Source organism: Pan paniscus, chromosome 13, assembly GCF_029289425.2.
Source record: "Pan paniscus chromosome 13, NHGRI_mPanPan1-v2.0_pri, whole genome shotgun sequence".
Lineage (NCBI taxonomy): Eukaryota > Metazoa > Chordata > Mammalia > Primates > Hominidae > Pan > Pan paniscus.
In genome coordinates this window covers 26,847,359-26,874,641 of record NC_073262.2, presented here as the reverse complement: position 1 = coordinate 26,874,641, position 27,283 = coordinate 26,847,359, and the positions used below count along the sequence as shown (strand labels likewise).

General features: G+C 35.0%; 1 protein-coding gene across 6 annotated transcripts in view; it reads left to right on the top strand.

The window, feature by feature from the left end:
• Window positions 1-27,283, top strand: part of MBD5 (methyl-CpG binding domain protein 5) — a 497,156-nt gene that overhangs the window by 35,909 nt on the left and 433,964 nt on the right. The gene's annotated exons all lie outside the window — the stretch shown is intronic.

The following is a 27,283-nucleotide window of genomic DNA, read 5'->3' as shown; positions in this document are numbered from 1 at the left end:
GTCTCAGTTTATTCTTTAGATAATACATTGTATTTTTCTACGAATTCATCTAAGTCATCTGTGTTTTCACATTCATTGGCATAAAGTTCTTAATATTCTCTTATTTGTTTAATGTATGCATTATTTGTTGTTTCATTTTAAATATTTAATATTTTTATTTATGCTTCTCTTGTTCTCGAATAACCCTGTAATAAGATTAGCAATTTTATTAATCTTTTTGAATAGGAACCAGTTTTTTGTATTACTGTTATTTTCTATTGTGTGCTATTTACTATTCCGTTTATTTTTGTAACTGTCTTTTCTGCCTTCTACATTTTAATTTTGCTTTATTCATTATGTATTCTGCTGACTTTTAACTTTTAAATTTATATACTTTCTCATTAATTTTCAGCCTTTTATCTTTTTAAACTTTAAGTACTTACGGCCATTTATTATCCTTTAAGTACTGCTTTAGCTATATTTCACAGGCTTTGTTATATAAGGTTTTTGTTTTTTTTAATAAGTGTCTTCTAATTTCTATTGTGATTTTTTTTTTCAGTGACTCCTGAGTTTTTTAGAAGTGTTTTTGCCCCAAGCCTGTGAGGATATCTTTTTTTGTTATTGATTTCTATGTACATTTAATGGCATTGTGGTCATGGAATGTGGACTGTATGAAGACCTTGTTACTTAATTAGTAGAAAGATTATAATTCTTAGAAACCCATACTGCAATACTAGAATAAATTTTTTCCAATTTTAAATTCAATGTGCTAGAAAATCCCACAACAATATGCTTTAGGGTTTGTAATTTAACCAAATGAATTTGCAGTACTCTCATTACTTAGGTTTCTTCCTTTGAATCTGAGATCTTAAAGTTTAGCAGCTGCATGAAGAGAATGTCCACAAAATTCTTTTCTTAGTTAAAAAAAATAAAGTTAGATTCTAAAAACTTACTGAGTTGTTGTTGTTTTATTGCTGCTTTGTAATTTGTTTGCTTTTGTTTTCTGGGTCATGCAATAAGCACTAGTGTAAATCTGGTTCAAGTTTATTGATTTTAAAGAACAGAAATTAAAATCTTCAATGTGATTCATAGTTTATTCCAGAACACATTACATCAAGAATGATGTTTTTTACCCTGTACATTTCAATACTTTAAACATCGCAATGAATACTGTTTTTATAGTGCTGTTTTTCAAAATTTCTCACCTCCCTACCCTTTACTTCATTTGGGGTCTGCATTGTTTTCTTTGTATTTCCCCTTGCCCTTACTTTCTTCTTATAATATGTATTACATTTCTGTAGCATTTAAACTTTTGATGAATACTTTACCCTGGTACTATTTCTTGGATACTCACAGAAACCCTACAAATTAAGTAATGTCCATCTTTTCCAGATAGTGAATCCAGTACTGAAATGTTAAATTAATTGTTCAATATTCCTTAGCTAGTAAGTGGGAAGAGCCAGAATTCAAACCTATCTCATCGCTTTATACTTAAATTTTTTTTCTATCGGTCTTTTTTCAGTATTTGCGATTTTATTAAGAAGGAAGTTTAGACCATGGGTGGCTTAACATGCCCTAATAGGTGAATTTTTTTTGGCTTTCCAGATGGCTTTTATTTATTTGCATTGCAAATGCTTTTTTTTAAAAAAGAGATTTTCTGAGGCTCTTAGTTGTTTACTACTTAATATTCTCCACTGTCATTTCTCTTTAATGACTTCATTAAAAATAATTGAGCAAAGTGTTATAAAGTTTGATTCTATCTCCTAACATATTTTTCCATTATCGCTAACTACTATGTAGGACAGAAAAAATGCTTGAAGTTTCCTCAAATAGATTTTATTATTTAATTCTGTCTGACTTTAAAAGATTTGCTTCAAAAATGTCTGTTAAGCAAAAAGTATGCTTGAATTACTAATTTAAACACTTCCTGCCAGAATGCATTTTTTTGCGTATTAAACATGGCATTCCAGAAGAACATAGTGGCCTTATATGAGCTTGGTCAGAACTTCTTTTGGCTATCTGAATTTGTAAATTGTCATTGGAACACAATGAAAGTGTTTTATGAAGTGTATTTGATGGATAAGTGAGTAAATCAATGAAAAGCTTGCATATAGTTTTTTTACAATAACTACTTACTTGAATGTGTACCTTTGTGATGTTGCTGATATTTTAGAGGTAACAACAGAACAAAGACTTCTAGATGAAGAACACTGACAAGTACTTTGTATAAATTGTTTATTGTGATATTATTTGCTTATATTAAAAGTCATGTATCTATTTCTGTAATTTGCAGATAGTCTAACATCATTTATAAATATTTAACTGAAGAGTTGGCAATGGCTTTTTTAATATGAAAATATTTTCAAATGTGTGAAAGCCGGTTCTGACAATTAAAAAAAAAAGTTTTCTATTTAGTTTCTACACATACAATAAATATACACACTTGGTAATTTTGTACTGGTAACCCGTAAAGAATTTTCCTGTCCTATTGCGGTTACCGTTACTGTTAAGTTTGCATACAGTAAAACAATTTTACCTTAATGCATTAGTTTATTGGAAATTTACTGTTAAGTTAGCTATGTAAATATAGTAGCATAATTAAAATGTTATTTGATAATCTGAATGTAAATACACTTAAAAATTACTTTTCAATTAAGAAATGTCGAAGGAGGCCGGGCGCGGTGGTTCATGCCTGTAATCCCAGCACTTTGGGAGGCCAAGGCGGGCGGATCACGAGGTCAGGAGATCGAGACCATCCTGGCTAACACGGAGAAACCCCGTCTCTACTAAAAATACAAAAAATTAGCCGGGCGTGTGGCGGGCACCTGTAGTCCCAGCTACTTGGAAGGCTGAGGCAGGAGAATGGCGTGGACCCGGGAGGCGGAGCTTGCAGTGAGCCGAGATCGCGCCACTGCACCCCAGCCTGGGAGACAGAGCGAGACTCCGTCTCAAAAAAAAAAAAAAGTCAAAGGAAATTCTTCTAGTTCCTTTAAGGATTTCTCTAGCACAGGATCAGGGAGGATCTTGGTTATTGGTGACTGGTGAGATTCTGTTGGGTGTTTGGAAGCTTAAAATGCATGGAGCCACGCCTTAAAAATGTCTCACTGGAGGCAGGCACGGTGGCTTATGCCTGTAATCCCAGCATTTTAGGAGGCCGAAGCAGGTGGATGGCTTGAGTATATATACTTCGCGAGCACCGTGGGCAACATAGTGAAACCCTGTCTCTTCAAAAAGTGCAAAAGAAAAAAAAAAAAGAAAAAAAAAAAAGCCAGGCATGGTGGTGCAGGCCTATAGTCCCAGATATTTGGGAGGCCATGGTGGGAGGATTGCTTGAGCCTGTGAAGTCAAGGCTGCGATGAGCTTTGAACACACCCATTGCACTCCAGCCTGGATGACAGAGTGAGACCCTGTCTCAAAGAAAAAAAGAAAAGAAAAGTCTCACTGGAGAGGCATACTTTATATATCTTTTAATTATATGTTTTGTAAAAAAAAAAAGAACAAATTTTATCATACATCCTTGTGACACTTGATAAATTTTCACCATGTTTCCTTACCACAATAGTGAAGGTTAATTGTATTTGTCTGCTTGCATGTTGCATACATTGTAAACTGATTATTTCAGGACTTAACTGAGGCATGGACTGTTCTCACATATTCCAAAATATAGTGACATTTTTAAACTTAAAAGATATTTACTTGTTTTTAGTATTCTTAAGAATGCCTAGAATTTTGTTACAGAATTAAACAGAAGACTTCACAGGAGAAATGGAAAAAGCAATTACTTTCAAGTTTCCTTTTTTTATACTGATTGATAGGGTATGATTATTTTGTTCTATAAATATATTTTTGCCATTTCTCCCTAAATGCCTTACTTTAGTCAAATTATATCTACGATTTTTACCATTCTTCACAGAGATATTTCAGAATTAGAGATAATTCTGCTGTTTATCTCATTGCCTGACCATTTCACTATCTGTTCATTGGCTAACCAAAGAGGCTCTATATGTTTCCAGTAAGATTGTTAAAAAGTTAGATAGGACTAATTCTGGTGCTGATGCTATTTATCCCTTGTTTTATTCTTCATATTCTTTCTCATACATTTTCTTCTCCATTGTAAAAAGTTTTCCCAATCCCAGAATGACTCATTTTTTGAAATAGTTTTTGCGGTTTAATTTTGCCAAGGTGTTTAAAAATCAAATACTAATAATTATTACTGATTTTTAATTTTTCTGAGTTTATAATCAAAGAGGATTTTATTTTGATCGTTATTCCTTTACAAAGTGTTCTTCCCCTGTATCATAACCCTGCTTTGCTGTTCGTGATGTTAAGTCTCACTGATAGATAAGATTATTGTAATTATCAGTAATTGGTAATAGCATTCAAATGATCAGTCGCTCAGTGGCCATTTCTTTTTTTCTTTTAGTGTTTCTCTTTTTAAGTCCACTTTATGCTTACTTTAGCAAATCTAGGAAATATTTAAAATTAGAAGAGTTTGGCACATTTGTCTTTCCTCTACCCTTCCCCCAACTCTTTCCCCCTACATAATTGACATCATATTGTGCATCTAGTTTTTCTTACTCATTGAAAAAGGGAAATCTACCATATCATAAATATGTTTTCATATTATTAAAAATTGTCAAATGTAATATTCCTTTATATGTGTACATCATAATTAGCCATTCCCTTAATGTTGGGCCTTAGGTTGTTTACAGTATTTCATTATTATATTACAGCAGTGAGTGTGTGTGTGTGTGTCGTCTGTGTGTGTAATACTTTGTCAACATCTCTATTTCCAAAGACTAGAATTCTTGAAAATGAAATTCTTGAATCAGTCTATGAAAACGTTTAAAGCTATTGATTCATATCATAAACATAATTTTTAAGAAAAGTGAAGTTGATTTATATATCCTAGCTGGCAGTATATCAGAATATCTAGACTGTATCTTTAGAAAGCTTTAGATTTTCTCCTCTTTAAAATCTTTAATTTTTTCAGGTCCTCAGGATTTTAAATATTTCCCATGGGTTTTTTTTTTCCATTTTTATTTCCTTTTGTTTGAGTAAAATATATATTCATGTACCTTTTCTTTACATCTATAGAGGGCTTACTTTTTTATTCATAAATATGTAAGGATGTATTTTATAGTATGCATAGTAACATTGCATTGTCATGATGTCTGAAAATATTTTCCCATTTTGTTTACATATTAGATTGAAAGCAGAATTATTATAGAATTGCTCAACTAATTCTCTTTCTGTTGCCATCTTAACCTTAAGATGAATAGATGTAACCATATGGATATACATACATGTATGTATATACATGTATCATTTTAGCTTTTTTTTTCTGTCAGAGGAAAGCTGCAACATACTAAAGTTTGACAGTAATCCCTAGAATCTTAATTTGTAAAAAGTAAAAAACTACAAGGTTTCTACTTTCAAAACAGTTATAGTCTTTACTCAAAATGTAAATTAATAAATGTATAAAGTTTGTAATAGTATAATAATGTATAATAATAGTATAAATGAAGTTGCATAACCTGCTTTTAAAATGTGTGTAATTTTATGTATTTGACAACTTAAGCATGATAAACACTTAACTGTTTATATTCTACAAGCTCAGTGTAATGTAAAAAATTTGCTAAAGTCATTTTGTTTTAACTTCAAGTAAACAATGTTTTCTGAATTTTTTTTGGCATATGTGTGATTACTGTTACAGGTGATTAAATATCTTGTTTGAACTTTGGTTTAGGAAGTTTTAATAATTAATAGTATTTGAATCATAAAATCACTCCTGAGTTTCATTAACCATGGTGGTATGATTCTTTGGATGTTATTTCTCTTTTCTTTGCCAACATATTGTTTTATGGATTTCTCAGGTTTTACTGTTGTATTTACAACTCTAAAAGTAAGAAAAAAATCACACTCTTTTTCTAGAAAGTTTCTTAAATGTATATAGTGGTATTAACCAAATATAAATGCAGTCACTTATATTTCTTACATAGCTATAACCACCATCCTCATTAACACAATAAAGTACAACCAAGACGAAAAATAATTACAAATTATCTTGGAGAATGTCAAAATTTCTCAGCAGATATTTGCAGATTCCTTGAGATCTATGACCCAGTTTGTTAAACAGTTCACTTAACCACTTTATGTTTTAGTATTCAAATAAAAACATTGCTAATAATGATATCTCCTCTTGAGTACTAATTAATAAAGAAAAACTACAAATGTTTTTCAATAAAGTTGAGGTACATGTTACTTTTATAATTTCCTTTAGGAGTTGTGGGTGGGTTGAGTACCAATGCAGCTTCATCACAATTTAAGTCATTAGTTTTGAATTTGTCTTTCCTGTGATTTCAGGATCTTTACTCATTTATTGTCTTCATTTTAGTATAATTTGCTTTTGAAAAACATCCAAATTTTAATTGATGTGAGAAATTGAAATAAAATAAATGGCAGGGATAGAAGTTGGGGATCGTTAGGGTTCTTTCCAGATTGTGTTACTCTAATGCAAGTGTCAGCACACTTTTTCTGTAAAAGGCCAGATAGTAAATATTTAGGCCTTAGGAACCTGGCTCAACTCTGCTTTTTTAGTGCAAAAGCAGCCATTGACAATACATAAATGAATGAGCATTGCTATTTTCCAAGAAAACTTTTTTTTTTTAATACAAAAACAGGCAGCAGGTCTTAGTTTGCTGACTCCTGTGCTACACATATTTTGGATGACACTGCCTATGTGAACAAGGGCTCACTTATTTATTTTTTTAAGTGGAGATCCTAATGGCCTCTCTATTGGTGGCCTTTCCCACCACTGTACAATTTACACGTCCTGAAAAGCCTGTTAATATACCAGTTATAATATTGCTGTTTTCTTATTTTCCAATATCTAAGCCCTTTGACCTGTGGACTCTGCCCAACCTGTTCCTGAGCCAAGGTATTTAATAATCCTATTCTTGGATGGGGATTAATCTGTCTTTTTAGTCCAGTAATCACGTGCCTATATTGAGTCCGTAAGTGCCAACAAGCTCTAGTTTTCTCCTACCATTGCCACCCTGTTTGCTCAGATTGAAGATTGATAATATGTCTAATACTAGCAAACTTGTTTCTCCTGGGTTCTGGTGGGACTATAGCTTCTTACACCCAAGCAGGGAGTCTTCATGCTCTTGCTCTTTCTTATATAGGGTGAATCTCAAGGAAACATACTATTCCCACCAGCTGTCTTTTTTTTTTTTTTTTTTTTTTTTTTTTTTTTTTTTTTTTTTTGAGACAGAGTCTCGCTCTGTCGCCCAGGCTGGAGTGGAGTGGCGCGATCTCAGCTCACTGCAAGCTCCGCCTCCCGGGTTCACGCCATTCTCCCGCCTAGTAGCTGGGACCACAGGTGCCCGCCACCACGCCCGGCTAATTTTTTGTATTTTTAGTAGAGACGGGTTTCTCCTTGTTAGCCAGGATGATCTCGATCTCCTGACCTCGTGATCCCCTCGCCTCGGCCTCCCAAAGTGCTGGGACCACAGGCGTGAGCCACCGCGCCCGGCCCGCACCAGCTGTCTTTAAGTACCGCCACTACACAAAGATTCTTTCCATAGTGTGCCTTCTACCAGATGAGATTATCTAGAAACTGGTAGTAGCCTGGATCAAAGCTATATTCTTCTTCATAACCCCTTGAATACTCTAATTTGGCTGCTAGATACCTTTCTTTGAGGCAAACCGATTCTCCCAGCCCCAACCCTGCCTATTCCCAGCTATTAATTATTTTGCCTAGGGCCCATCAGTCCTTACACCTGAAATCAATCTTCTCTTACTCAAGACACAAACAAATTAAAGGAGCAATAACTTTAAGATAACTTCCTGAAAAATAATTGGAGGCTTTATATTGGCTCATTTTCTTCCCCTTCATTGTTTCTTACTTTCTTCCTTACCTTTCTTCTTTCCTTCTTTTATTTCTTTAGTATGAAAAACAGAATAATTACAATCTTGACCGTTCTTTCTTATATATAGCCCACTACTTTTATATTAATGTATTTCTGATAACATACCTGAGAGCTGAAATTATGTATTACAGTCACTTCCTAAAATTATGGTTCCTGCTTGTGTCCTACTTCTTTCAGGCCCCATACACCAGTAGTCAGGGGAGATTCTTCCCTGCTTTGGAGTCTGTTAGAGATGGAGTTGCACAGCCAGCATCCGGAGATAATAAATTTAGAATTACCACTTTCTAAAAGGAAGATTAGGGGTTTGATAGCTGCCGACTTTATCCACAGTCTTAAATATGTAAGCCCAACCTGCTTGGGTAGTACTCAGGGAAAGGCAAACCATTTCTGCTTTCCTCTGGACCATGTATCAAGAGGGACCTAGCAGATCTGTTTTCAGTCTTTGTGATGAGCCTCTCCTGTCTTCAAATAGCCTGGTATTTTCCAGCGTTGTTAAGGTAGGAGGGGGAGGAACGTTTTGTGAGAACAGCTTTAAGATTGGAGGAGGCTGGACCAGTAGACCTGTGTGAACCATAGGTTCAGTTAGGAGAGCAAACCCATGAGTTTGTGAGATGCTTCTGTGTTCTCCTAGCTTGTGAGCATGCTCTGTTGTGTGGTGGAAACCAGACTATTTCCTTTAACAGTAACAGCTCAGAGGCACTATTATGAGCATTTGAAATCATCATTCAACAAAATATGTCAAAAAAATCAAACTCAGAAAAGGAAATTAATATAGGATATCATAGTTTAACGAAAGATCATATGAGTTGCTTCAAAGTTGAATGTGTTGAAGTTAATGACTGCCTATCAGGTAAACCATAGATGACATGGAAAGTAGGGAATAGGAACATCACAAAATAAAATGCTGAAGTTTGATATTCTGTGAATTATAGACTTTTCAGTAGGAAACACTTAAACTCTGAGCCTTATGTGAACTTTCTTAAAGATAGGAAGATTATTTATGTTCATTGCCTGGAATATATACAAAACAAAGCTAAAAAGATGAACTCAGCATTTAGTTGATGTATAGTTAATAAGACATATCTGTAATTTGTATGTTCCAAAATTAAGCTTATGCTATTCTTAAGGTTTTGGGTTGAGGAGGAGACAAGGGACATTTCTAGCATTATTTTCACTGGGTAGATTTATAAGCATTAATTTTAAATGCCATTGTTGGGCCAGGCACGGTGGCTTCCACCTATAATCCCAGCACTTAAGGAGGCAAAGGGAGGAGGATCAAGACAAGCCTGGGCAATATTATGGTGAGACTTCATGTCTCTAAAAATTTTTTTTAAAAAAAATGAGCCGAGCATGGTGTTGTGCGCCTGTCATCGCAGCTACTTGGGAGGCTGAGGTGGGAGGATCCCTTGAGCCCAGGAGGCGGAGGTTGTAGTGAGCTGAGATCACACCACTACACTCCAAATCCAGCCTGGGTGACAAAGCAAGACCCTGTCTCAGTCAGTCAATCAATCAATCAATAATAAATGTATACCATTGTTCTACTAGGTAAATATTTTATATTTATCTCCTGATGAAGCCTCATTTTTTCTTACTTCCTCACTATAGTATTTAGTGTTTTCTTCAGCAGTACTAAACTGTATTTAGATCTACCGCATATACCATTTTCTTTTCTTTTTTTTTTTTTTTTTGTTGAGACAGAGTCTCGCTGTGTCACCCAGGCTGGAGTGCAATGGCATAATCTCAGCTCACTGCAACCTCCACCTCCCAGTTTTTCCTGTCTCAGCCTCCTGAATAGCTGGGAGTATAGGTGCACGCCACCACGCCCGGCTAATTTTTTGTATTTTAACAGAGATGGATTTTCACTGTGTTGCCTAGCCTGGTCTTGAACTCCTGAGCTCAGGCAATCCACCTGCCTTGGCCTCCCAAAGTGCTGGGATTACAGGCAAGAGCCACTGTGCCCAGCTACCGTGTTTTTTTCACCTCAGCACCTTTGCTCAAGCTCTTTCTTCAATGCAGAATGTACTTCATTTACCTGCGTTTGTCTCATTCTAACTTAAGACTTGGCCTAGACATCCTGTCAGAAAGACTTCTTTTCTCATTCTTCAGTGCACCCACCCAATTTTGTACTCTCTGTCATTGTATTAGAATTTTGAGAGAACACCTGGAAAGCAAAAGTGATGTTCCCAGTACCTACCACAGAGCATGGCACATAGAGGTATTCAGTAAGTATTTGTTGAACTGAGTGTAGATTTAAGGTTAGCTATGTCCATTCTGGTTAATGCTAAGAAACACTAATTGATGTTGATAAAAGTTTTGGTTATGTAGGTAATAGCTGTGCAAAATAGAATGCAAAAGTACAGTCTCTGAATGTTCATCAATTCAGCAGTTCTATTGAGCACCCACTCTGAACCACACGCTGTATTAGACATTGAAATGTCTATGATCTTTAAATGTGTCTACATCAAAGAACCATTTTGAACTCCAATTAACAGCCACTCAGCAATTGTTAGTGACAATAATAACTACGATATTTTTGTCATAATTGATTTTCTTTACAAATTATCATTAGACATGCAAGCTAAACAAAACTTTAAGATTTTAGTAAACATTTTATTTGCCAAGACATAAAATTTTCTTAAGTTCTGATACCTCTAAAGCTGAAGAGGTAAATCTGTATTTTATAGATTCATTCTAGATGGATTATTTAAATAAAATAGTCTAGGACCTCACTCTACTTGCTTACAAAATAAAAACAATACATTTAGATCTGTTTTTATTAAACTGCTACCTAGAATTAAAGCAAGTAGAAATAAGATGTTGTTCAGAGTTACAAGAAAATTTTCTTCGATTCATTTCCCTTGTCTTACATTATCCCCAGCCTCCTATTCTCACCCTACCCTCAGCCCCATCCCCTAAGCTGGCTTCTAACATCTCATAGTAACTGAATGGTCATTCTTACCTCAACTCTTACCAGTGCTATAAGGAAGTATATTGCCCTGTGTGGGCAAAAGTTTTAACAAACTCTTTTCCTTCAGCATGAGAATTTGACTTTCTTTTAACTCTAGCTCTGTTTCCTTGGTAATCTGATAAGGGTAGTATGTCAACTGTGTTAATAGACAACATTGCTTGTGGTAGAAATAACCCCTAATTGGTAAGCTTCATCTGAACTGGTAGCACTACAAACACCTGGCAGGAAGCCATATCTTTGGGTCTCTCTGTATGTGGTGACTTATAAGTGGACATGTCCCTTGATTCTGGCAGCTGTGGCCATTGAGTTGTTACAAGAAATATTGGCTCTGGTGGGGCATGAAGCCTCTAGGTCAGTGCAGCTCCCTCACCTGCTTGATGTAAATCTCAAGTTGTACCTAAGCTGCGATCTAAGAGGCCAGGAAAAAAAAAGCTCCTAGATAGCTATGTGAACCACTACATGGAACCTGCAGAGACTCCTGCAGAAGAGGAATACCTGATTCTGCCCTGCTCACATGCATTAGTTCTTGTCCTGTAATATTCTGGGTGGACAGGTGTTCAGGATGGCCTATGGTTGTCCCGTGAATTTGCACATTCAGTTGAACCTAAGGAGACCTCTTAGTGGACATTGAAGATCTGACTACCTTTTGTTTCTTGGATCTTACTGAGAGAGAAATGTAATGAAAGAATGGAAGCAAAGATTTTTGATTGGTTATTTCACAGTGATGCTGTCTCTGTGTCATAGTACCCTTATCTTCTGAATCTAAGAGCTCTTGTCACACAGGATTGTTGAAGGAATACTTCCAGCAGGTAACTCCTGTGGCAAAAAGTCTGGTGTGGCTGTACACTACAGTATTTGTGCATTCATCAAATATTCTCCTGATCATGTATTGATAGGTTCCTTTTTTCTGTTTTTATGTTTTAGAGACTATCTTAAGAAGTCAGGAGGTGACTGGTGATAATTGTAACTAATTAGCACTTAGTGGATACATTACTTCTCTCTTCACTATATTATTGTTCTCTGTATCATGTTGATAAGATTCTTCTTCTAATTTTACTAATAATTTGATTCTTTTGTTTAAGATTTGACCTTTAAGGTCATTTATAAGGAAGCTATTCAGTCCTTGATTATAATTTTAAGTAATGCATTATAACCAATAGGTGAGAGAAAATATCACAGTTTTTTAATAAGAAAAACACTTAGACTAAAACCAGTTTTTCTAGTAGTACAGGATTCACTCATTTAAATTTTTTGTCTGTGTTACAGAAACAATGTGTCTTCTCTTTTGGAAAATTAAAATGTATGGATACATGAGAAAAAAAATTCAGAATATCTAATTCCCTTACTCAGAGATACCCAGTGTTAGCAAGCATGTTTTGCATTCCAAACCTTTTGTTACTCTGTGTATATAAATGGAGAGAAAGGTGAGGGGGAGCAAGTAAGACAGAGGAGGGATGTGTTTATTTATATTATTTTTGTAATGGGATCAAAATGTGCATACTGTTATGAATCTTTTTTTCACTTGATCCATCTTGAATTTATTTTTATGTCAATACATATTCATCAACATTGTTTTAAAATACAGAATAGAAACTAAATGGAAGTATCATAATTTATTTGATCAATCCACTATTGTTGGCATTCATAGTTTTTTTTTAATGATAGGAATCTCTCTTCAACAGCTCACAATAAATGATCATACAGCTATTGCTTTTTTCTAGATTTAACATTTATATTAAATATCATCTTATAGTATGTTACTGTATTTAGAAGCTATGTCACAATGCTGGGTAATAAGGAGTTTGTGGGGAACTAGAGCAGGCAGTTTTTGTTTATACAATCCGCTGTTAAACCACTTTTCCCTGACCTTTTTAATGTCTTAATTAATTAATTAATTAAAATACTGAGTAAAAGCAAAGGACAAAGGTGGACTCTCCCTGAACACCTCTCTTTACATTGGCATAGCACTCTACTTTGAGAAGCAAGATTGTTAAGCCATTGGTGATTCTTTTTTAATTTTTTAAAGTGATACACAATATTTGTACCTTTTTATGGGTTACAAGTGGTATTTTTTTACATACATAGACAGTGTAATGATTAAGTCAGGTTATTCAGTTTAGCCATCATCTTGAGTAGTTATCATGTCAATGTGTGGGGAACATTTCAAGTCCTCTCTTCAAGCTATTTTGAAATATGCAATAATTGTTGTTAACTGTACTCACCCTGTTCGGCTGTGGAACATTGGAATGTATTCCTTCTATCCAGCTGTATGTTAAGGCCCATTTACCAGCCTCTCTTCATCCTCTCCATTCCCCCACCACAAACAGCCTACTTAGCCTCTGGTTACTATCATTCTACTCTCTACCTCCATGAGGTCAACTTTTTTAGCTCCCACATATGACTGAGAGCAAGTCATGTTTCTCTTTCTGTTCCTGGCTTACTTCACTTAACATAATAACCTCCAGTTCTATCCATGTTGCTGCAAATGACAGGATTTCATTCTTTTTTATGCCAAGTAGTATTTTATCATTGGTGCTATGTGATAGTAGACATTTAGTGATTTGATATTGGTAGCATGTTTGCTACTAGTAGGGCAGAGAGCTAATCCCTACTATTTTTTCCAAAAATATTACAACCATTGTTAAAACATAAATCATTAAGAGAGCCACTATAAAAATAAGTTTAAAAAATTCTCAGGCAAAATGACCATTTTGTTTTTATCATGGTGGTACCAAGATTACTTAATAGAGAAATTGGTAGGATAGAGGGTATGAAACTCTGAGGGCCATATCTCCAGTTTATATTTCACTGTTTTGTCCAAAGGTATATGTTGGAAATCCTTGGTTCATTGCTTTGTTAAACTTCATGCCATTCTGATACTACCTGGCACATTTTAGGTTTTTAGAATTATAGAAAAGCCTGGCAACTTCTCTAGTGTGAAAGTTGAAAATGCAGAAATAACATTAAACAGGATCTTAATACTATTTTATTTACACAACAGTCTATTTAAAATGGAAGTGTAAAAATTAACTATAATAATACCATAAATTAAGCATTATACCAAGTTTTTTGTTTTTTTTTTTTTTAGATGGAGTCTCACTCTTGTCACCAGGCTAGAATGCAGTGGCACAATCTCAGCTCACTGCAGCCTCTGCCTCCTGGGTTCAAGCAATCCTCCTGCCTCAGCCTCCCGAGTAGCTGGGATTACAGGCGCCCACCACCATGCCCAGATAATTTTTGTATTTTTAGTAGAGACAGAGTTTCACCATGTTGGCCAGGCTGGTTTCGAACTCCTGGCCTCAGATGATCCACCTGCCTCGGCCTCCGAAAGTGCCAGAATTACAGGTGTGAGCCACCACACCCAGCCAAATTATACCAAGATTTAACAAAATAACAGACATATATTAAAATATTAAGAATCATTTTGTTCAAAGTCAAAAATCACTAATACGGGCCTTTTTCTTTCTCTCTGTGTTTAGATATATCCGTGTGTGTGTGTGTGTGTGTGTGTGTGTGTGTGTGTGTATGTGTAGATATGGGTTTATGTATATGTAAATGTGTGAATATTTAGCAGGAAGCCACAATTATTGAGGCAGGTATTGTGGTAAGTCACTTTATATTCTCATTTAATCCTTCTAATAATCTAGTGAAATAACTACTATTTTTATCCCCATTTTTGAGATGAGAAAAGTGACTTCTAGAGAGAGGAAGCAACTTGTGCAGGATTACGCAGTCGTTAAATTATAGACTTTGGAACTTAGATAAGATCTCTCAGTGCTTTATGATATTGTAGCTAATAGATATGCTCAATATGTTTTTACCTGTTGTAGAATCCAGATCATTAAAAGAAAAGATATTTGCTCTGTGATAATTCAGCATTACATTTATCCTCTTAAGTTTTCTTCAGCTTCCCTCTGTCTTTAGAATGCGTTCTATGTCTAAACTTTTGAAAAACAAAGCCCATTGCTTTTGTCCTACAAATATTTCATAGAGGATGCTACGTTGGCTATCTCTCTTTTTAAGTTGAAAATAGAATAAGAATTTAACTTCACATGAGAACATAAGAATAAGAATGCTCTAGGTTTTGTAATCATTAAGTTTAGTTTTTAAAAAATGTTCATTGTGAATCATAATCCTAAATTTGAAAGATCATGTGAAGAAAATGTTAAAAGCTTATTGGACAGTACATTTAAAAAAGTCTTGCATGATCAGACATTTTCATCCTCTAGAGGAAATCATAGCTAAATATACATATCTGTACTTCTTGTTTTAGCCTTTGTATACCAGTGTTTATTAACCTAGAGAATTCAGTATTCTAATTTGAAGATAGGTTCTACCCTGCTCATACTATTCAATATAATAATAGCACTTATCGTCATAGATATACTGGCTTGAGACTTGAAATTCAAGTGAAAAATACCTTTGGGTAATTAGACTACACAAACATATGTAGTTACCTGAAATCTGCATAGTAAAAATGAATCATCATTTAGTTTAAAGTAAATTTACTAAATTATAACATCTGACACAATGCCATCCAGTAGGATAACATATTTAAAATGTATGGGCCGAAATGTAGACTTTAGTATTTACAGGTAAGACTTCTATTATAGAAATCATCATCATGGTTTGCTTTGTATCTAAAAACAAATTCTCTATGTATATAAATTATATAGTGTAAACAAAAGTAGTAGATCCTTTTGTGAATTATTTAAGCTTAGAATTTTTTTTCTGGGAATAGAACATATATACCAACCAAAGGTTTGATTCAGTGGTAAATTGAATGATTTTAGATTTAATACGATGTGCCTCTTCAGTTCTTTAGGCACATGTGAATTAATTGTTGCATGAAAACTGAATAAAGTGACACTTGATTGCCCCTGATAATGAGATCCTTAGTTTCTGTAAGAGGCTTCTGTGTTATGAATACATCAGATTTAGTTATTAACTAAAAAGTTTTTTTCCAAATTTTCATGTCCTAGGAAGGCTAGATCAATTGGATCTGACTGGGGGTAATATTTCTTTTCAACAGTGGTAAATGTTTATGAATCTTTCCAATAAGCTTTCTAAACCACAGTGATTTGGTTGAGAAATACAGATTTCTGGTTGTATTTTGTTAATGTTCTGGAGTACCTATATCCAGCTCTAAAGTTTAGCTTTTTAACAAAAAATGATATAGGAGATGAAGTGATAGACAGCTGGTGGGTTATTCCCAAGGCCTTAGGCACCCTCCACCCCACCCCACCACCATAGAACGGGCTGAGAATCCTTAGATAGAAATATTTCAGGTTTTTTTGTACTGATTTAATCTAAATAACTTGCACTTCTTAGAAGTGTGAGTTTCTCGCTGTGATGGTTTTCTATTACTGTATGCCAAGGAGATAGATCAGCTTAAGACCCCTACTGTGGTGATGAAGTCAATGTAGAAGAGAAAATGCTCACCATTGTCTTAATTCTAGATTTATCATTTGGGGTAGGGGGTAGCAGGTATAGGCAATCACACAGCCCAATAAACATTTTCTCCTGATGTACAAATTAAACTCTTGGAGTTACGCGGTGGTGATATTAATATAAGGGGTGGTTTTGAAGTTGATGTTAAAAGTCAGTGTCATAGTTTTTCATGAATCAAAACTGTATAAATGATTTTATCACTCTTCCTTCCTTGCTCTTACATTTAAAAGCATTGCCTCAGTGGAAACAACTTAAATGTCTATCAGTAGGGGATTATTTAAATATATATGGTACATTCTTATAATTGCATACTGTATAACCATTAAAAATGACTTCTACATACATACAAGTAAAAGTTATTAATATTTATCAAGCACATACACTTAATGTGCTAGACACTATTCTAGGAAATGACCATGGAATGTCTCATTGTATCTACACAACAACCCCATGAGAGAGGTACTATTGTTATCCCTATTTTAAAGATGATTTACTTGAGATTGAGAAAAATAAATCACCCAAGGTCACACAGCTATAAAGAAATGCCAAGTTATGGACCTAGGCAGTCTGATTCTATAGCAAGTGTTACTAACTACTGTGCCATATGCCATAACTACTATGTGGCTGGTATAGAAATGTGCATTTTTTATAAATCAACAGGTAAAACAGCATATCATGTATAGCTTGATACTGTTTACATAAAATTGTTGCCCCTGGTTATTTTGGGCTTATAGGATACCAGATAATCTTTTTTTTTTCTTTTAAGATTTTTTTTATCAGTGAATATTTAGGATTTTTCTAATATAAAGATATCAATAAAACTTTTGTATTTTGTAAACAATAAGTAAATCACTGCTCAAACTAATTTCTCCTCCACTTCTCTCAGTTAAGTGTTTCTTCCTTTCCCTATCAATTTTGGTGCTTTGACTTCTATGAAGCAGCAATAATACTGCTTAGTCTGCTTACCTTCAGCAACACTCTAAGTGTTAAAAGGACCTTCTACATTTGTAATTTGTTTGTATCTTATTTGTAATTCCTTTGGATTCTTTCTCTTTCCTTTGTAAAACTCTATCATATTTAGCTTGATGTTCATTGGACTTCCAATAAATATTGATGAGGTAAAAACAAAGTCTAATGTGAGCATTCTGGTTTAACAGTTTTATAGGTTATACTATTTCCTTTTAGAAAGAGTTTTGGATATAACCGGAAACTAGTAACTTCAAAGGAATAGTTTTGTTTGTTTGTTTGTTTGTTTTTTGAGATGGAGTCTTGCTCTGTCGCCCAGGCTGGAGTGCAGTGTCGCCATCTCGGCTCACTGCAACCTCTGCCCTCCCCGGGTTCAAGCAATTCTCCTGCCTCAGCCTCCTAAATAGCTGGGATTACAAGGAGCCTGCCATTGCGCCCAGCTAATTTTTGTATTTTTAGTAGAGACGGGGTTTCACCATCTTGGCCAGGCTGGTCTTGAATTCCTGACCTTGTGATCCACCCACCTTGACCTCCCAAAGTGCTGGGATTACAGGCGTGAGCCACCACACCCAGCCAGGAATAGAATTTTACATGAGGATGTGGCAGTAATGGTATGGAAATGATCATATGTGGCTAGAGGAATGCTGTTCTTCTCTTTCCTCCAAACTCTGTTATAGTATTATTCGAGGGTCTTGGAGAATAAAGACCTCCTCTAGAGAGGACCACCAGAGAAAAGCATCCTCTGGGTTTCTGTTAAGACAGAGGTGTCAAAAAGCATTTTTGAAGACATGAGGCATACGGGATTGTCAATTGTTAATTATGAAATATAGCAGCAGTAATAGAGATGCAGTAGAAAAGCTTTGTGGGAAGAGATTATTGGAAAGATGGCTCAGGGAAGAAGCAGCCCAGAACAGAATAAGGCAACTAAGGAGACTTTACATGACTGTGGAAGAGGGGTTTACATGTCAGAGTGTGGCCAAAGATGACAGGGCTGTAAGGGAGAAACTGAGACTTAAATATTCAGTCAGTTTTATTTCTTTGTTTTTTGATAATCAGAGGCAAAATTAAAAACGTATTTACTGTTTGAAACCAGAATGAGGGTCTAGAACCCTGCCACCATATCTCTTTTTCCTTGCCTCATTTCCATCCTGTGGCCCATCTTACATCAGGCATTAGCCTGGGCTAAGAGAAATGGAAATAGTTTTCCTAAAGAAGTCATAGCATCAAGTTATTAAAACTTTTTTCATCCGTAAATATTTGTCTGTATATCTAAAAGATAAGGACTCAATTTTAAAATTACTACATTATCACACTTTTAAAAAATTAGAAATACTCCTTAGCTATGAGCATTGCACCAGTCAGTTTTCAGATTTTTCTGATTGTATTATAAGTGACTTCTTGTGGGTCTTTTTTTTTTTTTTTTAACAGTTGTTTGTTTGAATCAGGATCTAAATAAGATCCATATGTTGCAATTGGTTAATGTATTCTTAAGTGTTTCTGAATCTATAGGCATCTCACTCAGGATTAATAATTGATTAGACTTTTATAAGTACAGTTCCTGTAACTGTAGTGATTTTAAAAAGTAATAATTTATATTGCAAGAGTTAAATATATCAGTAAGATCTATTCTCAGTATGGGCTTAAATATAATTAAAATTCCACAGCTTGGAATCGTATCCAGTTTTTTATTCAGTGCCCACATAAATGTATTAATGATCAAAATAATTAGTTTGCAAGAAATCAGGAGCCACTAGTAATTGGCCAACTTATTCTATTGTAAATAACGTCTATATAGTTATTTTCTTAATTTGCCCTAAAATCATGGCCTTAGAAAGTAGTAGTATTCTGATTATCCAGTGCTAGTTAAAGAAAACATATCACAAAAATTAAATGTTTAGATATTTTTCCTACTTTACCAATAGGAACTAATTTGAAAACTCAAAGTCGTCGTTTTTTGTTGTTGTTGTTGTTGTTGTTTTCTTTTGCAGAGTGATAAAGATGTTTCTGTCTTTCTGCTTTGTACTACAGCCCAATATTGGTTTTAAAAAAGGCTCCATGTAGCCTGAAGAAGCAATAATGATTGGTAGTATATCAGTCAAGATGGGCTATATTATGAAGTAATGAGAAATAACCACAAAACCTCAGTGGTTTAAAAACAACAAAGGTTTATTTCTTGCTCTCCTTGCATGTCCATCATGGTCAGCAGCATCTCTTTTTGTAATAGTCACTTAGGGACTTTATGTAGCAGCCACCATTTCAATCATTTCTTTCATCATGCTGGAAAGAAAGACAAAAAAAGAGGCCTCAGAGGTCTGACATCTGCAATTAAATGTTCCAGCTTAGAAGTCACACATTCAATCACAAGGAAGCTGCGAAGTTAGTCTTCTAGGTGCCAGTGAGAGAAAGACCAGCTATTGGTGAGCAGTACAGATAACTAACAGAAGTTATCATTGTAATAATAGGTTAAGTGATAATTCTATTACTAGCTTCTGATAAATCTGTTCACTCATTTATTCATTTACTCAGTTATTCATCAAATATTTATTAAGTAACTGCTATGTACAAGTTACTGTACTAGACAGTGGGAACATTGAAGTGAATAAAACGCATCCATCCCTCTTCTCTAAGTTCTCATAGTCTAGTAGAGGCAAACCACAAGTAATTTTATATTGGAGATTGGCAAACTATTGCCTACAGGCCACATCTGCCCTGCAGCTTGTTTTTGTGTGTCCCATAAGCTAAGAATGTCTTTCACATTTTTAAAGGGTCAGGAAAAGAAATGAATGGAGGGGACTATGCAACAGAGACTGTTAAGTGGCCTGCCCACAGCCTGAAATATTTACTGTCTAATCCTGCACAGAAAAAAGTTTGCTGACATCTGTTCTATAATAACTGTACTTAAATTTGAAGCTCTTCAAACTAACTGCTCTCTAGCCCATTGTCAAAAGTCACAGAATTGTCTTGTAAGCTCCACATATCTCTTAATAGTGTGCCTTTTGTTTAATCTGATACTTTATTTCATGGAAATATAAATCTTTTCCTGTGTTTTTGGAATGGCAATTTTATTGGCATCTTGAGTTGTCTTGTTACTGGGCATTGTAGGCATAGGTGACTATTTGATTTGTTGCATAGTTAGGTAGCTGTGAGATGGCCAGACTCTTAAATGTCTTTATGCAGATATTAAGTAATGACTTGTTTTGGAACAGGAATTATAGCAACCAAGAGGATACCTGCTTCCTTAGTTTTAGAAATCAAAGTCAGAGAATGGAAGTACATAGAAGTAGATTTTTATTTTCTCTACTGTGGACTGGGTAACTCTATTGAGGATAATTTTAAACGGAGTAAGAGACTGTGGTTCAAAGTGTATAGAATGTAAAAACAATATATAGTGTCCTGCTCCATATGAAGCACTTGTTGATAATACCTAAGGACGTGTAAGAATCACTCATGGTACTCAAGTTCATAATAGAGGAGGAGGGTATTCTGATTCAGACTGAGAGGAGTGGGATTGTATAAAACAAGTCTGGATTGTTCTAAAGCAGTTTTTGAGGAAAAATCTGCAAAAGATGTGACTTTTATAGCATGAGGGTAGGGTGAACAACAGGAGGGAAATGATGCCTTGAACTTAATACATAATATACTCTCATATTGACCATCAGAGCTCAATTTATGATAGAGTTGGGAGACTCGATAGATTAAAGAAGTCTGCTAAATTCCACACCAACTTTAGGATCTACTTAAGGTGTAAGGGGTTCTGTTATGTGGAATGTAGAATGTCAATGCCAAAAACACCTGTTCAGCAACAGTTTGTAGAATTCTAGATGGCCTTGGTAAAGGACATTTCCTATGCCGTTGAGTTGCTTATAGGAACTAGATTTTTATATTTTTGGGAAAAATCCTCTTTCAGATCTGTTGCTTCAGAGCTTGTATCCTTAACCATCATTCTGAACTCTTATAAGGATTAGAATCAATTTCCTTAACAGTGAACAAGTGTATTTTTCCAAGTGATTCCTAAGGTTCTTTCTAGTTTTTTGGCTGATTATGACAGTCAAAAATGACAGCCCTGGCTCAGGTCTGTGACTCCAGTAACTCTAACCAGATTCTGAGCTTATATACTAGATGTCCTATGTATCCAGTGGGTGCTCATTTACTTGTATGTCAGATTGACAAAGTATTTTACCAGTCTTCTATTTGTTTGGAGACTACCAGATACACACAAGATATGCCAGTGCTTACTATGGATTACATACAGTCCACTTCTCCTGGCTATTGACTGTTGCCATATGTAATTCTGAGATTATCATTTAAAATCTCCTTTTCCTTGTATAGTCATTTTATTGCTAATTTCCATAAAATGAACTGCTTGACCACATAGTCCCTGCAAATGTACCATTATATGACAAGGTCATATGACTGACTGCTCTTTCTACAGTAGCTAAAATAGCGTAAGTATATATTATCCATTGGAACATCTAACATATATTCTTTGACTCTTTCAGAGCTGATATCTACATTAAAAATAAAGTGTTTTTGTTGGTAATTGTGGGCTTCTTTTGGTTAATGATAATTGCAAATGTAACTTCATGTAACTGGATATCATAGCCATAAAGTAATTTGGATTAGCCAATAATCCTGACTTTATGTTGGAAAATTTAATATTGTAAAAGAACAAGTGTGTTAATTATTTTATTAATTGCCCCATTGTTCATGGAGATAAGTGCTACAGACTGGAACAAATGACCCCATACCCAACTTTTAAGATATGCTTATAGGAAAATGTTTAATATTGTTCACTCATCTCCCTATGGTAGTGATCTTCTTGATGCATAGCTTTATAGCTTCCCTGTCTTTATTTTGACTGTCCACTGAAATGTATTTCCAGGTCAAAAACATTACAGTTTTAAAAACAAAATTTAAGTGGTGAAGTGTCTAAAGTTATTCATTGCCACCTAAGCCAGTGCTAATTCATAAAATGCTGACCGGGGATCTCAGCAGAATTGTGAATAGTTTGCTTCTATCTTCCAATTTCAAAATGACTGACTTTGTATGTTTGGTCTAGCCTCATCCAGCCTTAAGCAATGGCTTTCAAATGTTTTACAGGGTGATAGTAGTATTGGCAGCAAGCTCAATCGATGAGGATATTGTTATAGTTATAGAATCATAGTCAGTTTTGATAATACAAACTAGAGAAAGTGAAGCTTCATATAATCTTCTTGGCTAGTGAGCATATAGAGAAAATACACCATCTATATGTGCCTGAAATTCTCAAGTCAGAGAGGCAGTCTCTGCCAGTCCACTGCATCTCCATCTCACTTCTACTTGTGTCTACTCTCCTCTCTTAAAACTTGCTTTTGGCCTGGTGCGGTGGCTCACGTCTGTAATCCCAGCACTTTGGGAGGCCTAGGCAGGTGGATCACAAGGTCAGGAGTTTGAGACCAGCCTGACCAACATGGTGAAACCCCGTCTCTACTAAATATACCAAAATTAGCCAGGCATGGTGGTGCACACCTGTAATCCCAGCTACTCGAGAGGCTGAGGTAGTAGAATAGCTTAACCCCGGGAGGCGGAGGTTGCAGTGAGCTGAGATAGCACCATTGCACTCCAGCCTAGGCGACAGAGGGAGACTCTGTCTAAAACAACAACAACAACAACAACAACAACAACAACAAAAACTTGCTTTTACCCATTTTCCATAAAGTCCAGAACCCCAAGGCTAGTTAATTTAATAAAGTGTGTTGTCATGATGTTAATAGATTCTAATTTATCTCTATCAGGTAAAGACATTGAATAAAATAGTGACTCTTCTGGAATTATTAAAACAAAACAAAATCAAAACAAACAAGAACAATAGAAAACCCTTGGTCTTATTGTGCAAAGGAAGTTTAGGATCAAGGTGAAGGTGATGTCGGAAGGCATGGAAATAGGGGCAGCAGGTTAATCTTTCCCTCAATTACAGCAGGCAGGCATTCATGTACTGAATGTTTGAGTCAGTTTTGGTACAATGGAAGCATTTCTGTCTCAATGTATTAAAATCATAATCCTTCAATAAAATTAGTGTATATGGAAATTCATTATATTTCATATTTAGTTTCAGACACATCTCCTATAGATAGCTAGTTTCCAAGTAACTTCAAAAAATGATCTAGGAATATTAAATTGTAAGAAAAGCAGAGTTTATTAATTTTATTCAACAGCAAATTTGAAGTACATATTCATGATAATATGAAAACAACTTTTTGCTCTATAATAATGCTTTTTTAAAAAAAAATCTGGCATCCACTTTTGAAACTAGCATTGTTTAGGCTTAAATCTTTTAGTATTGGACCCTAATTTAAAGACTAGTTAGGTTTAAATAGACATTTTATTTCCATTCTTAAAGTTTTTAGATGGCCTGGGGGAAAGATGAATACACATCTTGCTGTTTTGCTGATATGTGAATCTACTAAATTTAAAAGGAAATAAAATTATGAAGTAGTGAAAAATACATAACATACAACCTAGGTCAAAGGTATTTGAAATTATTATATATTATGATAGCAGCTATGTAAATATGCAATGGTTTAAACATTTAAAAAGTATTAGAAGCAAATGTATGGAAATTCTGAGTGATTGTATTAAGGTGCTAAGATAAGAGCCTTTTTTCTTCTAGATTCTGATTTTTCTGTAATATGGTTGTACTTTTATGATGAGAAGAATGAATATGTTTTAACAAAATGCAATATAGGAAGCTAAGATTAAATATGGAAAACCATTTGCTGCTTCTAATTATGGAAAATGTTTCAACGGCACTTATATTAAATATAAGGATATTTCATGTACCCAAAAGACTGTATTTTCTATAGAGTATATTTCAGCACAAGAACCAGCTCACAGCTCAGAGTGTCAGGGTGCTAGGCAATCTTCAAAATTAATGTCCAATAAATTTTAATGTAAAAGGGTCTAAATAAATGTTAACTTGTTTATTGTCTCCTCCAAACTTCTTCATTCCCTCCAACAGTTTGAATAAAGTACAAAGGTAGGGTTCTTGACTGTCTTTTAAAATTGTTATATCTTTAGCATTTAGAACAGTTTCTGGGAGAAAGTAGGAGCTTAATGGTATTTGTTGAATGAATGAATGAATGAATAAATAACAGATGAGGGAGATAATGCAATTAACTCCTAATTATATATGCACAGATATTTCCAGTATAAATTGCTTATGTTCTCTCACCATCTCTCCTGGTTTCGACTACAATACTAGAGAAATATTAAACTTTTTACAAGGATTAAGGGTACCTTGAACTAGCTTAGAAAGAATATAGCACCTTGGGGCCAAGCAATACCAGCCGTGGTAAGGCGTTACATCCCATCACTCATATCACCCTGACTGTAATAAGGAATAAGAGTACAGTAGATAGGGAAGAGAGGTAAGAGGAGCATATTGTAAGTTCTGGTCTCCTTTTTTTCAAATGGACCCTGTGTTGCCACAGAACCCATGGTGCCACCCACTCAGAAGGCTTCCTGGATGGCTCTGTGCATGCTTAAGATGAACGGGTCTACCTTTCTTTGTTCCTTCCCCATTCTTATTCTACATAGTACCTACTGCACTGTAACTTATGGTTTTGTGGGAGAAATTCCAGGTATCTTAGAATACAGAATCATATAAAAGAGCAGTAACTACTCATCTTGAGAGTGATTGCATTTATTTCATAGGTAAGTAATCTTGCCCATGGCTAATACACTTATTATTTCCTTTTATTCACTTCCGCATGAGTCTATATAATTCATTTTTAGGCTCTTCTGAATCATTCTGCTTCCATTCTGTAGCATCATTCTTTTTGGTTGCTGTTTTCTTCCATACTTATTCCTCTTTGAGGAAATACTTCGCACTTCATATGCAAAACCAGAGGCATTTCTCATGAATCCTTTAGATTATGAGAAAGCAAAATTTCTTTTCACAAACCCCACACCTTTCCACAGTTTTAGGCTGAAACTGCTCTCTACAAGACCTTTTGAATGCTTATACAACAGCATCTTTTATCTGAACCCTGAGTTTTTCAATTCTTTTCATTTATTCAGTGTCTTCTGTGGTGTCTTCCCTTTTCCAGAGCACTTATCCTTCTCTGTCAAGCTTCTTTCAAGTATATTCCTTTTGACTGTAACAGGTTCTCTGAACTCTTCAGGTCTATGCCATTTGCCCAGTACTACCAGCATCTCAGTCTGGATTATTGATCATCTTAGATGGTCATATTTTCTATTATTCACCTTTTTGTCCTTCTGTTTCTTCTCTGATTGGCATTAGCATATTCATTCACTTTTTCAGTTATTCATCAGATATTTACTGAGTCACTACCATGTACCAGAGCTCTGCTAAATGTTGGAATAAGTGGTAAAAGAAACAGACATGGTCCTAGCCCTTACAGAGTTTACTGTCCACTTGAGGAATAAAACAGTAGGCTCACACATCTACAACTCAGTTATACCTCCATGACTTAATCTGCATGTGATTTCAGAGGAAGGGGTTTTTTATTATGGAACTCTCCTGTTTATTCGCAACTCAGAAAGTAGTAAAATTATCTTACCTTTTTGCTGGTGGCCTTGGAACAAATTCAAGATCATCTGGTTTGTTTCCAACAAAATATGTAGGTTATCCTCTATAAAAGTATTATTAATAATTATAAACAACATTTATTAGGTATCATCTCATTGTCTTTCTTGCCCTTTGTAGGCATGATCTCCTATAGTCCTTCAGTAAACCTGTGACAAAACTGGGGCCCAAAGAGGTTGGCATTTGCCCAAAGTCATTCAGATACTAAGTGAGAGAGGGAATTTAAATCCAAGTCTATTTGGTCCCCGAATCTGAGCTCTGTTGTCATGTTTGCCAGTTTTCATCACTAGTAAAAGGATTCAAAAGCTGAATGTCTAAAACCTGTGTTCTTCTTTTGCGCTTATTAACCATCCAATATTTCTGCTATATAAAATGTTAATGAATCTTCATTGCAAAAATCAGGATATCAATAAAATCCATTCACAAAGCAACTTTATAGATGGTTAATTGGTTTGGCTTATTAATGAGATTATGGCTTTTGAAATACTAGGAAATATTTACTATCAAGTGGAAAATATTTTTGCGAAAGGATTGATTACAGTTTAGCATTATTTATTATTTTAAATCATAGCCTCTGGTTAACTGAAACCAAGGAACATATTTTCTTTGTTAAAAATGAAATTTCTAAAAATTGAGAAGATAAAAAGACATATACATGGTCCATCCAAAATATAATATGTATATTATTTTAACTTTATGCTATTAACATATTTTATTCAAGAATAAGAAATAGAGGATCGCAATCAAGGTCCTATATTACACCCTGTCCTTACTCAAATAGTTTCATTTTTTATTTATTTTTATTTTATTTTATTTTATTTTTGAGACGGAGTCTTGCTGTGTCATCCAGGCTGTAGTGCAGTCGCGCGATCTTGGCTCGCTGCAACCTCTGCCTCTCGGGTTCAAGTGATTCTCCTGCCTCAGCCTCCTGAGTAGCTGGGACTACAGGTGCACGCCACCACGCCCGACTGATTTTTGTATTTTTAGTAGAGATGGGGTTTCACTATGTTGCTGAGAATGCTGTCGATCTCCTGACCTCATGATCCACCCACCTCGGCCTCCCAAAGTGCTGGGATTACAGGCATGAGCCACTGCACCTGGCTGAATAGTTTTATTTTTATTCTTTGTTTACATACTTGATTTTAAAAGTATTTTTGTACCCTTCACATTTTCAATACCAGAAGACTTTTCCCCCTAAGATGTAGTTTACACAAAAAGATTGAAAACTTGATGTAGAAATGCTTTATAAAGTCTGTCGTTTTGCTGTTTGCAATACAAGACGAACTTTCACATGGTAGAACACAGATCTGTGTAGTACTTATTGCATTTAAAGTCACATACTAAGATCTTATGTCACCATTAATATTGGGCAGATCACTTAGCCTTTTCCATGCTTCT